This window comes from Peromyscus maniculatus, chromosome 2 (assembly GCF_049852395.1).
Source record: "Peromyscus maniculatus bairdii isolate BWxNUB_F1_BW_parent chromosome 2, HU_Pman_BW_mat_3.1, whole genome shotgun sequence".
In the NCBI taxonomy this organism is placed as follows: Eukaryota; Metazoa; Chordata; class Mammalia; order Rodentia; family Cricetidae; genus Peromyscus; species Peromyscus maniculatus.
The window spans coordinates 118,649,090-118,668,653 of NC_134853.1; positions in this window are offsets into that span (position 1 = coordinate 118,649,090).

Genomic DNA, 19,564 nt, shown 5'->3' on the forward strand with positions numbered 1-19,564 from the left:
CGCACAAGATACTAAGTCTGAACAGCATTGGAGGCGGTGTGGTTCTGATACCTAAAAATGAAGAAGGCTGCACACAAAACACCTTTAGAGAGAACCACCGTATGCAAACTGCTTCAGCATGAAGACATCCAGACCTGGGAAGACTGGCCAAGGCTTCACACTGCTCCCTGCTTCTAAATAAATCTAAAGTGTGTGTTCCATCCATTCCAAATCTTGAAAAAGACAAAAAAAAACCTGTCGGAAAGGAATAAGGTGGGTGTGTTTATTACCCTGTTACATTATGTGGCAGGCTGAGCTGGGACCTCTCTCTCAAACAATTCCAACAGTAACACTCACTTTTCTATGTGGTTATGGTTTCGGCCTCAAATGGCTACAAAGGCTCACACGCTGAAGGCTTGGTTCCTTCCTGTGGTGATATCAGAAGGATGTGGAAACTTCAAGAAGTAGGGAATAGTTGGAAGAGGTTGGACATGGAGCGTTCCTTTGCAGGCTGCATTTCCTCCCTGCTGGGTATTTACTCCCCATCCCCCAGCTGCTGTATGGTGAGCACAATGACTACTCCTCCACAGACCCAGAAACAGTGGAGACAGCTGGCCGTGGATGGACACCTTGGACACTGTGGGGCAAAATGAATCTCACTCCTCTCAGTTGGTTTTAAGGTGTATTTTGTCACAATGGTTGAATGCTTACTCTCACACATAGCATGCTGGTCAAGGAGTCTTTGTATTGGTATGGTGGAAGCTTTTTGTAATATTGGGAGAAGCTGTTTTCTATAGAAGCAGCAAAAGTCGGGCTGTCGGGGGATGTGAAGGGACTTGGAGCAAGAGGTGAAAGAATGTGGGTGCAGTTGATAAACCAGCCTGTCTCCATCTTAGGTTTGAAAGCCATCTTATAATAAAGACACAATTGATTCTTTCCTGTTTATATCTGTTTCTCAAGGATTGGGCAATGCCTCAGCTGTAACCTTAACTACAAATGGTTCTGTACTGCTTTACCAGGAAATGGAACCATGCCTTTGTTTCAAAAGGTTATTATGACCACCTGTTATTATGAGTACCTTGTTTTAACCACCTTGCAGCCATGTCTTTGTTTCAGGAGGTTGTTATGACCAACTTGTTCTGCTTATGTTCTGCTTCTGTAACTCCACCTATTTGCCTGCCAGATTCCACATTTACCAAGTTCCTACTCCCTGAGCTATAAAAACCCTTAATCTCACCTGTGTCCAGTGCTGATCTCTTGAACCCTGCCTTTAGGGGGAGACAGCCTATGTACACAAATAAAATAGCTTGGTTTAATTAATTGATTGATTAATTAATTAATGTGGCCATGATTTGAGTTGGTGGTCTTTCTCCTCCCATCTGACAGATTAACACAGTTCAAAGAGTTTAGTGTATATGGCCATAATAGGATTGGTTTCTACAAGAAAGACCTACCTACTCAGAAGTGTGAGGCAGGAGGATCACATGAAGTTAACCTGGGCTACATGAAGAACAAACAAACACATGCAGGTGGAGTATCTTAATAGGAATTTATTTTTGAAGTTTGAAAAGCTAAAAATCCGAGGCAATGGTATCAGTGGGTTTGCTTCCAAGAGGTCCCTTTGTTTGGTTTATAGACAGCCATCTTCTGTGTACACTAGCATCACCCTGGTCCTCTGTGTGTCCAGAGCTGCTTTTTGTGTGCACCAGCATCACCCTGGTTCTCTCTGTGTCCAGATCTTCTCTTCTCAGGGGGACACCATTCAGATTGGATCAGGGTCTACCCCAAATAGCCTTGTTTTATCTTAATTACCTCTTTAAGGATCTATTTCCAAATATAGTCTTGACTTCAGCATATAAATCTAAGGATGATTCAGGCTATCACAGGGTCAAGAAATGTTTTTCCTTTAATAGGCAAGAACACATTTTTAAAGCTAAGCATGGTTGGTGGCACATTTCTATAATCTCATTACTCAGGAAACAGGCAGAAGGTTGGAGGTTTGAAGGCTACCCTGTGCTTCATAATATAACCTCATCTTTTAAAACTGAATTTTAAAATATTGTTGGATTGGTCCAGTTTTTGTTACTGTGTCAAAATTTAAGAAGCTGGGTACTTATAAATAGATATTAAACCAGAGCATTGGAGGCTAGAAGTCCTAGATCATGTGGATCCCCTGTCCAGCTTCTCGTGAGGACCAAAGAGTGGAAAACATCATGGCCAGAGCCTGAGGAACAAGAGACACCATACTGCCACCCAAAAATCTGAGAGCCAATCAGAGGCCAGGCTCTGGCTCTTAGAGCCATTTTATTTTTCATGACCTAGCTCCAGTTCTCACAAAAACAATCTAATCATTTCCAATGAGAGAGCCCAGTGATTTAAGGGCCTGACACCAGACACCACCTTTCAAAGTTCCATACCACCTCTCACATGACCACACTGAGGACCAAGCCCACCAACACATGAGCTCTTGGGACACAACCCATATCCAAACCTCAGTATTTATGGCCCATGGAGAAATGCAGGACAACTGATAAAGGAGAAGCCCCAAGACTGGAGCAAGAGTGGGCAGCAGCACTGGGTGAAGAGGAACCCTGAGCAGAAGGAGGGAGACTCCGGCAGCAGACCCAGAGAAATGGGGACAGGAGGCTGCTGCCGGCCTCCTCTCTCACGTCTGCAAAGGTGGGGAGTCTGTGTTAGAGAAGGAAGCTGTGGGAGAGTGTAAGCTGGGGCATTTTAAGGGGCTTTTGGCCACATGTGTCAACAACCTTAAAATGTTCAGTGTGAGGTGAGTTGACAAGATGGCTCCATGGGTAAGGGCTCTTGTCACCAAAGCTGACAGTCAAGGCCCAATATCCCAGATCAAGGAAAGAAATTAATTACGTGTGTGTGTAACTTCCACAGCTTGTCCTCTCCCTTCCACGTGCACACTGTGGCATGTGCATGTGCACACATGATTTTTAAAATGTAATAAAATGTGCAATGATGTGACTTGGAAATTCCATTTCAATCAAGTTATTCCCGGAATAATGGTTAGGGCTATACACAGGAATCCATGTGTGTATGCTAGAATAGTTAGGGGTGTGTATTCCCCAGAATTTATCCTGGGGAATAATTGAAGGTGTACATAGTAACAAGGACAACTAGACAGACCAAATTACAGGTTTATTTAGAATAAGACCAGTATGCAAACAATTGGGAGTCCCATCTAACAAAGAACTGTACATTCTTAAAGCACCTTGTATGCAGTTGAGGCCCAAGAGTGTATGTTGCCATTGCTTATGGAAGTGCATTTGTTGAGAGGAACTGTGGGGCAATATAGCCTAGGCTGAATAAATAATCAGACAAAGTTACAAAGGACAATTATGCTTTGAGACCATCAGTGGACACATGTGAGGGAGGAAAGTGAACCAGCACAGGAGGCAAAGGTTAACCACAGTGGACCCTAGGTGGTTGGAGTAGGGAGCTAGTTATCCTCCTTTTGGTTACCTACAGTTTTGAATTTTTACCACATTGAGCATAATTATTTTTTTAAAAAAGGAGGGAAGCAATCAAAAAAATTAATGCACCACCTGAATTTCTTGCCAGGGTTGCTTTCCTTAAAGGAGCCCGATTTGATTGATTTCTGTTTCTTCCTTTCACGTAAATGATGTTGACAAGTGGAAGTTAATAAAGACGAAGACCGAAGACAGCCACGGCGTCAGCTTCCACCCTCGCAGAACATGGGCCACGGTTAGCACACAGTAGGCTGCTGCTGTCCTTTTATTTAATTGTTGCTGCCTTTTAAGCCAGGTTGTCCTAATCAGCAACTGCAACTCTGCCCTTACCAGCAGCAGGTGGGATGCAAGGGCCATAGATGGAGGGACTTCCGTTCCCTCCAGCTCCGACTCTTGCAAAGCTGTGAAGGGAACTCAACTAAACCTCTCTCCCTTTGAAGAACTCAAGAATCAAGCTTAAGGTGGAATTCTGCTCCTCCGAGAGGCAGAATAGCAAGTAGCTCACCTCAAAAAGCCCTCCTGCCTCTCCTCGCCCCTCCTTACAAACCCTTCTCCACCTGGCTCCTCCCCACCACTTCCTGTCAGCCAGTTGCTGACTCAGCCTCCTGACTGCAGGTGAATTTTATTTAATCAAACACATCTTTCCATCATTAAACAAATGCTCCAGAGCATAAACAAAAATAACACACCTTAAAATAATATTCTACAACATTAGGCCCACAGACTGAGGAAGAAATGATTAGATAAGCTGACTTAGGCAAGGAGAATTACTAGACTTCCCTGAAAATCTCTGCAGAAAGTGTTGGCCATGCCAAAGTAGAATAATAATTTAACAGGGGGCATGAAGTCCATGTGTGGCTCCAGAGTTACCAAATTTTCTTCTAAATAAGGCTGTAGGACCATGAAAATAAGTCCACTCCTCAGACTGCTAACCAACCCAGACTACAGACTTTGCCAGATGAAAGATTTTTGCTTTCTGAGAAGTCATTGAAACCAAAACCAGTGGTAAGGGTAATGTGTGACCTCCAGTAACACCCATCTACTTTTAGGCATATTGTCATTACCATGGTATCCCTAAGGCCTCACTTAGATGTCATGAAACAGCCGTTAAATTCATGTTATGGGCTGGTCCAGCCACTTAATCTGTTCCTTAACTGTAAGTGTTCCTGGTGCTGTGGCAGCTGGAGAATGGGAGAACATTATAAAGACAGGGATGTGTCTGACGTCTTTTATCTGCCAGAGACAAGCCAAGACTGGAGATATTTATTGGTTCAGTACTTTGGCAACATGGTATTAATTGTCTTTGAGTGTTTTGATAGGTAGTTAATGCAAGGGTATTAATGAAAACAGCCCCACTTCATTTTAAAATTAACTACTTGGCCATTGAGCAACAGGAGCTGATAAATTATGGCAATAAATTTGTGATGGAGATTTATGGCCTCGTAATTCAGAGCTGGGCTATGGGCATACTTGGATGGGGTGGAAGATAAGGAATACCAAAAAGAGATTTATCCCCCAAAGAGCTTTTCTCCCCAAATGGCCACAGCCTGGAATAATGAGACTTGGGCTCCTCGGTACCAGGAGCAGGCCCGAGTCCATTCTTGAGTGCCCATTTTGGCCATACTGTGGTGGTTTGGGGGAAGAACCCTCATTGCCCTGTCTTCTTTGAGCAGCTTCCTCTTGGCTAACAGCATGGAATCTGAGGGACACAGCCTGACTGGAAGGTAGTATTTCTTGCAGGGTTGCTGTTAGGCTCTGGGCTAGGAGCCCAATTTACATAATTTGGCTTAATCTGCACAACCATCTTGAGAAGTTGCTCTTATTAACCTGTTATTAACTCCACTTTAGAGGGTAGGAAGTGGTAACTCATAAACCTGAAGTGACTTGCCCTGATTCTGTACTGTGTTGGCAAGAGAGCCAGGGCCCGCAAGGATGTGGGCTTTGAAAACTTGGGAAATGGAATGTGAATCCCAGGCACCCCCACATACTAGCTGGTGGCCGTTTTGAGACAAGCATTTAACCTTTATCTACTGATGCTGTTTTCTGTCAACAAATGGCTGTGTCAGTGAAGCTAAAGGAGGGGCGGGGAGCAGATGGATGCCAGAGCCCAGCTGTCTATATTACCGTGGAAAGACCACAGCGGAGTTAGCAGCCAGACCAAGAACTTGAGAATGAGAGAAGTCAGATCAACCCCCGATGCAGCCTTAACTTAAACCTGAGCAAATCCAAAGGGCTGATTAAATTATGTCAGAAACGTAGTGGTGTGAGGAGGGAAGCAGACAACAACATGGCCCAGGCTGGTGGCCATGGAACCAACGGTATCAGAGTTTCTTTGAGATGAGGTGGGCACTGTTGCTGCTAAGATTCAGCAATGGGAAGTCATGAACATTCCCACTGGACATAGTCAGCGTGTTGCTCAAGGACTGTGGGATACAGTGGAAATATCTGGTCAAAGAAGTTCCTTTCTAGATCTTGAAATGAACTGAGGGCTCCGAACACCACAGAAGCCATTGATGAGAGAGTTTGGGTCTCAGAGACCAACAAGAGTTCTAGGTAGACATGACACTGTCTAGTATTAGAATAGATGATCTCTTCTGCTTGGGCATCAGTACTCACAGTACAAATACCTAGGACCCAGGGAACCAAATAGAATTGGAAGCTGAGGCTACAAGGAAAACTGATGGAGATGGGCCGTGAGCAGGCATTTCTGACAAAAGGTGATCAGTCTTTAGACAAGACAACATCAGGACCCTCGGGACCATTTGGGAAAGGGGTGAACGAAAAGTTCTGTGGAGCAAAGACCACCAAGATTAGCACAATAGAGAAAACAGGTGTTAGCTGATTGGGACAAGAGAGAAAAATGTTCCCACATTGTCTGCTTTAGGAGACTTTTACTGGGGAGAAAGGACACAAACACGTCTAGCACCCCAAATAGGCAACTCATGACAGACTGAAGAAGTGATTGGCAAATACTAATACATTTACTGGGGTTACTTATAGGGTTAGGAGTGAGGGATTATGGGAACAAGAATAACTCAAAGGCAGCTGGATCACTGAAAAGCCCACCATAACACCAGTGGCAACTCACAAAGGCTCCATCTCTGGAGCTCTGTCCACTTTTTTTTGGTAGCCCAAGAGCTTGGAGAACCTCCTCTCAGCACTCGGCCGGCCAGGCAGAATCTCTCCCAGTAGCTAATTACTGCAACTATAGACTTAGGGAGGGCCCTTGGGAGTGATGTGTCAGCTTTCCAAACACACGGAGTTTGCCTGTTTCATGTGTCTCTTGAGCCTCCCCCTCCCCCGCTGAAGGGAATGTTTCCATTTAAAGGAAATTCTATGCACTGTCCCACTTAAAACTATGTTCTATTGAATATCCTGGCATGTAAGAACCATGACCATGTTCATGGTTCTGCTCCTCCCCTAACCCCCAAGCTCTTCTTTCTTGTCATTCTCTGCTTGATACCTCAGGCTCCAGCAACAGCAGCCCTCAGGGTCACCTATGACCTGTGCTGTTTATGTTTGGTTGTAGACCTGAAACAATTAGCTTTAAAGGAGCTAAAGTCTATTCATTTTTAAGGCTTTTATGGGGATACTTACCTACTTCTCCTATCTGAGCATTTGAAAGTGCACTGACTGGTGTCAGGAAATGCATGTTTTTATAGTAAGAGTCTCCAGAACTTATTCGCAATGATTGCTGCTGTGGGATGTCTTTCTGTACACTGTGAATATGTGTTGCTATGATTGGTTAATAAAGAAGCTGCTCTGGCCTGTGTTGAGGCAGGTTATAGCCAGGCAGGAAATCCAAGAGAGAGAGAGAAAGAAGAAATGCAGAAGTAGAGGAGAAGCTAGCCTGCCACCTAAGGAGCAACCTGTCAGCAGACTGGTAATGCCACAGCCATGTGGTGTGGTGATATATTGTGTCCTCCAATATATTGTGCATCCTAATAAACTTACCTGGGGTCAGAGGCCAGAAAATGGTGGCACACATGCCTTTAATCCTATCACTTGTGAGGCAAAACTCTGTTTTTTTTTTTTTTTTATTAATAAGACCTTTTAAAATTCATGTTACAACATGGCAATACATAGATTAATAGAAATTGGTTAATTTAAGATGAAAGAGCTAGCTAGCAAGAATTCTTTGTCATAGGCAATACAGTTTGTAAATAATATTAAGCCCCTGAGTGATTATTTTATAAGCAGCTGCAGGACCAGGAGGCCGGGTGGGACTGGAGAAAATTCCCACTACATTTGGTGTCCAGACATGATAGCAAGAATTTCCACCCAAAACCTGAGAAAGCTTTAAAACAAATCTAAAATGGAGCTAAAAAACAGCTTCCTAGCTGTATCTCTCAGGCAAGCCATGGCCTGTGGGCTTGACCTACAGCATGGTGGATTCCTGTCATGGTTCAGTACACAGAGGTGTCTCCAAGCTGTGCTTCCCACTGCATGGTGGATTTAGCTTTTGCTAGTACAGACAAAAAAAAAAAAGTGTCTGGGCTACACACTGCTAGATAGAGACATAGGCCCACTGCTTCCTAGACTCTGTGGTGAGCATGGATCAGAGTAATCGTACCTCCACCATGTTGGGAAGCTGAGGTGGACGGAGTCAACAGCCAAAGTCACCTTGCAGCTTAACAGTTTATAAGTCTCTCCTGGTCAGAGAAGGATTATAGATTCATAATAAGACAGATTCAGATGGAACAAAACTCTAAATGGTTTGCATTGTGTGTAAAAAGGTATGTAGGCTTGAGAGAATAAAGAGGAAGGATGTGGATAGTCACAAAACTAAAATAAAGTCTTAAAAAATAGAATAATATATAAAAAATATAATAAGCCACGTAAAGATGGAAATTACACAGAGAGTTTGGATTATGTTGTCTTTGGGATTTTTAACTGGAGAGAGACATTTGATTGTAAAAGCTGCTAAGTTAAACCAATATGTATATTTTAAAGGTATCTTTTTTCAATTTTTTATTTTTATTTTATTTTATAATTTAATTTAATTTTACATATCAGCCACGGATTCCCTTGTTCTCCCCATTCCCACCCCCAACCCCCCCATTCCCCTCTCTTCCAGGGCAAAGACTCCCCTGGGGATTGAGTCCAATTAAAGGTATCTTGACTTCAAAATTTGTGTCTAAGGATACGTTGCTTTGGAAAAGAGGTTCTGTTTTTGTTTCCACAGAAGATAAGAACCTGTGAATTGCGTCCAGGCTAATATGATTTGATCAACTAAGACCCCCTGAAAGGTCGATATAGCTTCAAACACTGCTACAGCCAAGATTTAACTATAATTCTTAATTTTCTCAGGATTCCCATAAGATTGCCAGTGCCCTCAACCAACAGGAAGTAAGTAGTATGAAAAGCTACACCCAAATTCCCAAAATATTGTTTATAAATAATTATTTTTATTTAAAGGAGGTTGATTATAAATACAATCTCTTTCTAAAGAAGAAATTTATATATATAAATCTTGTTTAAGGTATTATGTTTACGTAATTCATTTAAAATTATAATATATAATTAAGAAATACAGATTAATAATTTGTCATCTATAATAATCAAACTTATAGTCATGTTAGTTAAGTTTTCTAGGTATACATAGATATATTTCAATTAGGTAGGTAATCTTCAACACTTCAAAAACCTACAGAATACAGCATTTAAAATGTTTTAAGAACTTTGACTTTTCTGGACATTGAGACATTTCTGCTCCTGGCAGCACCAATCTACTTCAGAGAAGATGATGGGCATCAAAGAAACTCCATATGGAGTCTGCTTTCTTTATAGCAAAAGTTAGCCATTTGGACAAGAAACTGCTCTTGTCTGGACTACTTGACAGTATGTTATATAGACTGGACATACAGGACCCATGGAAAAATGACCACTAAATTTTGGCAAAACAAGGCAAGATGGTCCTTCAGGTTCCTGTTTCACAGAAGATACTGCCAGACAGTCTGCAGGACACAGGGAGAAGCAACTAACAAACTCCAGGCCTATAGGCTGAAGATGGGTATCCAACATTACAGAGGAACTTTAGGTGACTGTCCAGGCAGCCAGCTGTCTCTGTCATTCTAGATTTTTAGAAGTTGCTTACAATGCATTTTCTGTTTACTTAGGTAATATTATATCCTTCTGGGATTTTGATGTAGTTGAAGACTAAATAGTTATAATTTTCCTTGATTATGATAAAAGGGAAATTAAATATGAAGCTTTAGATTCACAAATATAGAATAGATGATAAAATATTTTCTTTAATTTTTACAAATACAAATAGACTAGATATTGTAACTGTAATTCTTGCTTGATAACTGTATGTTATATATAATTTTACTATATTAAAGCTAAAACCTTCCTTTTTGATTAGATAGAAAAGGGGAAATGCTGGGGAGTATCTTTCTGTATGCTGTAAATATATACTGTTCCCATTGGTTAATAAATAAGCTGCTTTGGCCTATGGCAAGGCAGCTTATAGGTAGGTAGGAAATTCAAGGAAAGAGAAAGGCAGAAAGGGGAGACGCCAGACTGCCATCTTAGGAACAACATGTAATGGGATGCAGATAAAGCCACAGAACACACTATGATACATAGATTAATAGTTGTGGGTTGAGTTAAACTATAAGAACTAGCTAGCAAGAATCCTGCCATAGGCCATACAGTTTGTAAATAATATTAAGCCTCTGAGTGATTATTTTATAAGTGGCTGTGGACCATGGGGCTGGGCGGGACTGGAGAAAATTCCCACTGCAGATTGATTGTGGAAAGGTGAGCTAAAATAATATTACACTTGTTGTTTTAGTTGGGGGGGGCAGGTATCTATGTGAAGGTCAGAGGACAACTTTTGGAAGTTGATTCTCTCCTTTCATGTGGATCCCAGGAATTGAACTCAGATTGTCAAGACTCAACAACAGGTGCCTTTACCCCTGTGCCATCTCCAAAGTCTGTGAACTGAAATTTACAATGGAAGACTCTTTTGTCTCCTAAATGGGACCAGATAAATGTAGCGTATTCAATTAAATTGAAATTAGAATTAAATTTTTCATTGCAGATAATCATGATACTTCTTAGCATATGCTGCAAATATTGCATGAAGCTTATCCTTTGCAGAAATATGTCTCACATGAAAAAAAAGTGTTCCTTATAAAGTACAAATTAAACATAGCATCCTATTATTTTTATTTATTTTGTCTACTAAATTTGAATATATCAAAAAGTGCAATGGTATGGGCAAGAACATTCTTACTTGCTGTTGGAAGACATTCATTCTACCGGGGGGGGGGGGGGGAAACAAATATTTTCAGATAGTATTGGATAATTGTATGAATATAAGGGGGTGAATTCCAGTGTTTATAGGTGCCCAAATTTAGATACAACCTAATGTACATTAACAAGAATGCTAGCTAACTGTAGGAAAGCTTACCGCAGGATCTTGGGTCAGAATGCTGGGGTCTATATCATGATGGTACAGGATAGTGGCCATGAGACTCTGAAAAGTTTGACTTTGTGTTCTGTGCTTCCAACACATTTGCAAAGTAGGAATAAAAAGCCTGTAAACCATTAAGTTGGGCAGATTAAACAGGTCATACACATGAAGCCTGTATCAGCTGGCTTGGCAGGGAGGAATGTTCAAAGGAAGGTTGATATTATTGTTACCATAATCCTTATTGCAGAATGCTATGGTGTCATTAAAAATGTCTTTATAGGTTTATATTTATTAAGGCATAAAGATATTCTCACTACAGATGAGAAGGAACATAATCAGAACACTATATACACAGCAATTTCTGAGCAGACATGGGGAGTGAAGCCATTCTCTCACCTCAGGAAAGACAGAAAACATCCAAACTTAGGCGAGCAGAAGTAGAGTGTTGGAGGAAAGACCCAACAAGACAGAGCTGCTGCTCCTGAAACCTGAAGATTGTGCAGAGTTAATCCAGGCTGAGCTGAGTGAACATCTTCAGTAAACATCACCTGGGAAGTTCCAAGGTAGAAAACTCTGGACCACTTAGGGAGCTACATCAAGGACAGTATGGTTGGGTTCTAGCTCACAAGTTGCTAAGGTCATGAAACTTGAGAGCCAGATTTGATCACACTTAGCGGTGGAAAATATGAAAAGTTAAATGAAGTCGGGTTGAATAGGTCGGTCTTATCCCAAGGCATCTGATAAAATCTTACCTCCTGCCTTCTCACTTTATTTGCTCAAGATTCAGAATCGAATCCAGGAAAGTGAACTGGGAAAATTCTCATTGCCTAGATTAGAGCAATGTGTGCCTGGGAAAGGGCAAGAAAAATGCCCTTCAGCCTCCCCTTCTGCTGCTGAAGAGTTCTTATATCGGCCCTGAGGTTCTGGGCCATCCAAATGCCACTGCATCCAGAGAGCCTGTGTCAACCTAATGTCTCCTCAGTACCCCGAGGCTGCAGAGAGCAGTTGCAGTTCCCCTGGGAAGGTATTTCTCCAGACCGTTGTCAACGGAGTGCTCTTTGCTCTCTCCCCAGAGACACAGTTAGGGAGTGAGAAGGAAAGGCACACAAGATAAATCCACTCCAGCATTCCTATCTCACAGAGTCTTTGGATTCTTTCCCTTTATTCCTATCAAGGAATGTATGACGTCTCAACTCTGTTTAGTGTTGGCACCACAGTCCAGCTTCTGTCAAGCAACTGAACAGTGGTGTGTGCTTCCAGCTGCTCTAAGCTAGCCACAGCACGAGTCGCTTATATCGGTGGCTTCAACCTAGTCCGTAAGTCTGTCCCTCTGCCCTTGGTCAAAAGCCTGCAAAATTCATTCCCACACATCTTCCATAGGGTTACAAAGGTGTCAATCAACAACAGATGGCAAATCATTTCTTACAGGTGCCCTCTGTTCCCATCTAGGATTTTCCATTTCCTATTACCAGCAGGTACATCAGACGTTCTTCTTTCTGCCTGACCACCCTTTCATCTGGGGGGGAAAAACATGGACAAAAACCCCCACAAGCCATTTGTCAAAACGGGATTTGTATAATTTAATAGAAAATACTAAGAAAAGAAGTTTAAGTCTCTCTCTCTCTCTCTCTCTCTCTCTCTCTCTCTCTCTCTCTCTCTCTCTCTCTCTCTCTGTGTGTGTGTGTGTGTGTGTGTGTGTGTAATGAAATTATTACTTTTGCTTAGGTAGATTTTGGTTTTTTATTAAACCAAAATTTAATGGTTCATTATAGTTTAAAAACCAAAATTATACCAGGCAAAAAGGAACACACCTATGAGCGCAACACTTGGCAGTCTGAGGCAGGAGGATGACCACTTAGTTCAAGGCCATCCTGAACTATTTATCTATAGCTAGCTTCGGGTCAGTGATGCAACTATATAGTGAGAGCTTGCCTCCAAAGACCGTAACCAAACAAACAAAAGAAACTGAAATTACCTGGTCAGGCAGTGTTTGTTTTCATGAACAGAGAGGTATTCTACAGAGGCAGAAGGCCATCTGTTAGAGATTCAGTAAAAACAACGCCCATTGTTGGGAAGAAGAATGGGGTGGTATCTAAGACACAGAGGTTAGGAGTTTACACTTCATTTTTGTCATGTTTTCTTTTTTTTTTATAGTATTTTTATTTTATAATTAACTTAATTTCACATGTCAGCCATGGATGCCCCCATCCTCCCTCCTCCCACCCTCCAGTTCCCCCCCCCCAATCCACCCCCCACTCCCACCTCCTCCAAGGCAAGGTCTCCCCTGGGGAGTCAGCCCAGCCTGGCAGACTCAGCCAATGCAGGTCCAGTCCCATCCTCCCTACACCAAGGCTGAGCAAAGTGTCTCAGCATAGGCCCCAGGCTCCAAAAAGTCAGCCCATGCACCAAGGACAGGTCCTGGTTCCACTGCTTGGGGGCCTCCCAGACAGTTCAAGCTAATCAACTGTCTCACTTATCCAGAGGGCCTGGTCCAGTTCCATGGGGGTTCCTCTGCCATTGGTTCACAGTTCATGCTTGTCATGTTTTCATTTCCACGGATCTTAGAAATATTTTGAGGTCCCCACTAATTATAAAATTTGAAAATGGTCTCCCTGGATTTTAATAAATCAGTGAGTGTTCTTAGTTGGTCTTTTTCTGAATATCCAACATTGGTCATTTCCAATCCCATTGAGTCTAGTGGCTTCAGTGCGACTCTTTCTGGTACAGTGGTAGTACTGTTCTATTTCTGCCCACCTTTGCCTGATGCATCTTCAGTGGAGTCAGTGTTTGTTTATTTTTTCCTGAGTGAAAAGGAAAAACCATGGCTCTTACTCATGTTTGGAGAAAGCATCAAAGAACTAGGGAGGCTGAGCAAGTAGCTCAGTGATGGAATGCACAGAGCACATGTGAGGACCTGGATCCTAGCCCCACAGACACAAAAATTATGGATTTGATTTGAAAATCACAAAAGCCTTGGATTTTAACTAATGGTACGTGTCTTTCTAGCATGAGGCTCTGAAAGTTCCTCAAGCTGTGTGCTTCAGTTCGTACATACAAGCTGAAGGCAGATAGTCAGTCCTATGACATCAGCACAGCCCAAACAAAGCAGCAAGAAGCCACACAGTTTGAGCCAATCCTGATGCTACACTTCTGAGGCTCTGTTTTGGCTTCTCTGCCCTTCTCTCTGGTCCATCTTTCTGAGGGTCAGCCTCCTCCCTTCCTCATCCCCTTCCTTGTCTCCACCCATAGCAACAAATGGACAGCAATATATTTAGGCTTCTCCCCTACACACTCTACCCTCAAAAAGAAAGAAGAGAGATCTCTTTCTTCATTAGCATGGATTAGAAAGATCTCTTTCATCATTAGCATGGATGAATGAGGAAGAGTTTTTCCTGGGAGTCTCAGCAGCTCTCCTCATCCTTAACCATCCTTAACCTTAGGTCCTACAGGCAGCCTAACAAATTCCTGTGGCCCAAAACAGTCAAACTGAACAATGGAAAACAGAGAGGGCCTCCGTGGAGATAATGTAAAGTACTTCCACTCCAAAAAGGAGACCTGAGCCAAGCAAGGGAATCCTTCACAGATATCTGGGAGCTACTACTGGGGTGGGGGGAGGTGGAGAAGATGAGGCCAGGAGAAGCATCCTTCAAACTACAACTGTACAGCTCACTAAACTCACAGAAAATCCATGTGAGAATGTCAATAGAACAGTGCCTTGTGCCTTTAAATTGATGGGAAACAGACATGTAAAATGATGTTGGGGGAACAGTTTGATTTCTGACCATATCACTTTGGACAATGTGCAGAACTCAGCCATTTGTAGACTGAGCATAGCACCTAATAAGGGTACATGGTCATATATATTTATTTATTTTTCTTCAAAATTTTTTATTCTGTTAAAGAGAGCGGGTAATCAACACGACAACATGCTAACTGCCAACAAATTTTACAATATTTATTTATTATAACCACTTTTCTGTGTGCTAAATTCATGCTAGAATTGAGGTCAGTTGCTATAAAACCAGTTTAAACTGGTAAATTTGAAGGTCTTTTTTGCAACCTTAAGAAAACTGCCCCTAGGCACCTCAGTAGGTTTTGAGTAACCATAGCCCTGAGATTTTAGATGGAAGGAATGCTTTGTGAGCCAAATTTTAGTAACATATAGAAAATCAAATTCATCTGTGCATAAAACATCATACCCTGAACCCTTAATCTCCATATCTCTGATGCAGAAAGATTAATCTTAGAAGGAATAACTGACAGCCCATTGCCTCAGGCTGCAGAGATGAAAATGTCCTCAACCAATGTGATGGGAAACACAATAGCATGGTCTGTGCTATCTTGTCTTGTTCAAATTAAAGGAATTTAACACACTGTTCCGTTGGGGTACCCTCCAACACTTCTCCCTATTTCTTACTGTGTCACACTAAGAATTAACCAAAGGTAAGAAGAGGTATGTTCCTTGCTAGGATAATCTTATCTATGAGCCAGGCCTTCTGAGGGAGGTGTGGCTAGGTGGAATTTTGACAATTAGTCTTGGGACCAAATTCTCACACAACTGTTTACTTAACCTCACCAAGCATCAATATTTACTAGAAAAGTTGGGGTGATAGATAGTAGCCACTTTGATACAAACACTAAATGATATAACATTTGTTAAATGTACCAAAGAAAGCCTGGAACATTTAATACATGCTAGCCATTGCTGTATTTAGATTATGAGGGATAAATGTTGTACTGTATTGGAAAGGTACCAGGCTAGGCTAATATATATGCTGATTTTAGACCTCGTTCCTTCATTAGCTTCCAAGTCCCAGGATATGAGGAACTTGTAACAAGAATAAAAGAATCAGAGGAAAAGGACAGACATCCTTGTCTCACCTGACCCCTAAACCAATCCTACACTCAAAGGTCTTGTGCGCATGCTTGGGCACTCCAACCTCTATCTTCAGTTTTATCTATGCTCACCACCCGTCCCAATGAAAAGACTATTTGTGATTAGAAGGGACAAGGTCTGTTGTTACCATGTACATATGAAATGGCCACACAAGATACAGAAGCAAATCAGGGACACTTGGGCAGGAACTTCAGAGCACCTGAAACCAAAGGTATGGCCTATTATAGAGAACAGGGGGCCTAGTTGAGTGTTCTCATAGTATTATGAGGGGATCATAACATCTCAGACAGGATGGCCAAAGAAAAGGACCTCAAACTCTGGGACCCAGGTGAAGAGCCTCCCTTGCCTGGATCTAAGTAGTTCTGTTTTCATCTCTTGGAAAGTTATCTATAGATAATGAGTGCCTATGACTGTGTTGTTGTTTTTTTTTAAAAAGAGCTTTATTGCAATACAGTGAACATATCATGAAATTCATCCATTGGAAGAATACAATCTAGTATGTTTTATTATATCCAGAGTTCTGTAAATACTACACAGTCAACACATACAACCCAAGAGAAGGCAAAGGAGAGGAGACTGGTATTCGGCAAGTTCCTCCCTCCACGTCTTCTAACAGTAAGTGACATGTCAACTTTTAAAAATATAAATTTCTGGAACCCCATGGCTCCCAAGAACAAACTCTTAATTAAGTTTCAATGAGGAAATAGTGATTTTTAGTTGGGTGTACTATACACATCCTTAATTCACGCTACACAGAAAGCCAATGTATAGGGATCTCAAGTTCAAAACCAACCTGGACAACATGGTAAGACTACATGGAGAGAGAGGAGGGTGGGGAGGGAGGAAGGGAAGAAGGGAGGAAGTATGGTAGTATTTTATTTGTACCAAAATGTGATTTTAATTGTATGTTAATAAATAAAGTTGCCCCGGGGTCAGAGCTATTAGAGCCATAGCAAAAGCTGGGCGTTGGTGGTGCATACCTTTAATCCCAGCACTTGGTAGGCAGAGCTAGGTAGATCTCTGTGTGTTCAAGGATACAGCCAGCATTGGAGACACACGCCTTTAATCTCAGTACCAACCATAGAAGACCTGGAATTCTCTACAGACAGGCAATGACAAGGCAGTCATGTGTTTGGGTTTACAACCAATGAGAAGGCAGAACAGAAAGACTATATAAAGACAAAAGCACAGGAAGTAGCTCTCTTTCAGAGAGGTCTCTTGGCTAAAGAGGTTAGCTGCAGCAGGCAGGTAAGGCTTTTAGCTCTGATCTCTTGGCTTTCTTCTTTGCATTGGTTCTGTGTTTCTTATTTAATAAGACGGTTGGTTACATCTACAAGGAAGAGAGAGAAACAGAGACAGAGAGCGCTTAATTCCTAAGTAAAAGGGAAGAAGCTTCCAAATTAGTATTTTTCTAAGAAATCATTGAGGGAAAGTTTCTCTAGCATTGCACTTCCATAATCTGGTGTCAGAACTTTTTCTCTAAGGAGAGTATAGATCAGCACTGGACGGTCATCTGGCCTGCCCCATTCTGGTAGGAAGACTCTATCATCTATTCACACCCATCTACCTGAGTGTCAGAATGAGGTGAGTCTGTATGGTCAACTGCAGCTCTGGTCCCTTCAGTTCTGACAGTATTGTATCTCATCAGTTCAAAAGCCAAACAACTCAAGTCTCTGTCAGTCTAACTATGCTTGGCTCCCTTAGTACCTCAGCTCTTAAGCTGAGAAGGGGATGTGGAGGGATGAGAAGAACCAAGTCGGCTGAGTCTGTCGAGTTCCTTAGTTCCCACTGCAATTTAATTAGAATTTTGGTAGCAAAAAGTTTGCCCTTAAACGCAAACTGAATTGATTCAGCTTGAGCTCAACTATTGGGAATTTGACTACCAACAATTCCCACATACTTGTTTAAACTTCTTTTTGCGAATTTTGTTTGTTGAATATATATATATATACATATGAAATAAATACATATGAAATATTATAGATGTGCTAAAAATCACCAGAAAGTCATCAATTTTTAGTAGGGAGCTAATGTAAACATTCTCATGGTGATGGAGTTTCCTTGGGCTGCATCCCCTGGGAGGGAGCTCAGTCTGCCTGACTCAGAAGCAGGAGCAATCAAGGGTCACTGTGCAGAATGCAGAGGAAGCAGCCTGACCCACCTCACTGATTTCCAGAATGATTTTCCTTTCTTGTACATATTCACAGCTATTACTGTGGCTAATACTTGGGATGAATGGCTCTCTTCACGGAGCCTCATTTTATCACTCTGTAAGTTTTGATGGTATTAGCAAATTTGTAATAGCTTCTCCCTCTTCTGCTTCACAGTAGATCAAACATTAGCATTAAATGGGAAGTTTATGATTTCCCCTTAAAATAGAACCCTAATTATGTTTAAAACTATTATACTTTCTCTCTGGGTGGTTTTTCAGTAATAATTGCCAAAACGCTGCAAAGTTTCTGTCCTTCAACACACAACCATCTAAATCTGGCCTTTTCTGGCCTCAAACTGAATTCCAAATATGTGCCTGACATTTTCTGACCCTGAGAGCGGCAAACAAAATTTTAGCTTTGAATTACAGCTGAAAGTGAATTTGAGGCTTCCAGTTTGATGTAATCAATATATCTGTAGACTTAACCACCTTTAAGCCAGGAACTCTAGATTATATTGACCATGGGTTAGTGAAAGCTGTATGTCTATGGGAAATGGTTCAGTATGTGAGGACCAGGTCTTCAGATGACACCCATGGTTTTTATCCATTGTTGTAACCAGTTGTTATGAATGAAAAATTAGCTTATCTATTGCAACGGTCTTTTTTTTTTTCATATTTACTTACTTTGTGTGTGTGTGTGTGTGTGTGTGTGTGTGTGTGTGTGTGTGTGTGTGTGTACATTTATCAAGATGTATGTGCGGAGGTAATTGGACAACTTGAGGGTGTCAGTTCTATACTTCTACCAAGTGGGTCCCAAGGATTGAAGTCATGTGGCCAGGCTTGGTGGCAAGCACCCTTACTCCCTGTGCCATCTTGGTGGCACACTGTAGACATCTTTGCAAGTCTCTTTAGTAGCACAAGATCCTTTCTCTAAAATTCTGCTTGTAACCACCATGTGTAAAAGACTTGAGAATTCTCTAGTTATGAAGGACAAGATTGCTAGGTTCAGCTATTGGTCATTTTCTTTTTCAGGGCTCCAATTCACTCATTTGTAGGAAGGAAAAAAAAAGCTGGAAATATTGAAACACATGGACTAAAACCTCAACTCTACAAGAAGCAATGGGAATATGTGAGTGACAGTGTGGTCTTCTGCCCCCAAAAGATGACATCTACTTCCAAGAGTCATAAGAAATGTCCAAGAAAAATCTAGGTTCTTGGTTCACACAGTCACTGTGCAAGAACAAGAAGATAGCCAGCACCTCTGTTCTCCACTCAAGCCCACCCCCACCCTCACCCAACTCCCACCCCCTAGAGAAAAGGTGTTTCCACCCAGCCTGCTTTACACCGAGCCACCTGAGCGTGCAGCTGCCAGGTTTCTGAGCTGCTTCTCATCAGTCAGAACTCAGCACAGCCTCCCAGCCCAGCGTTCTCTGGGCACACTGACCACTTTCTTCTAAATGTATTAATAGCTTATAGATTTATAACTGGATTTTGTGTTTTCTCTCCTCCTATAACAGAGTCCCTCTCCAAACTTTCTGATCTGTGCTGCCTCTCAGTGAAAATGATTGCAAATGTGCTTTAAAACAGACTGTGCACATTTGCTACCGTGAACGTGTTTT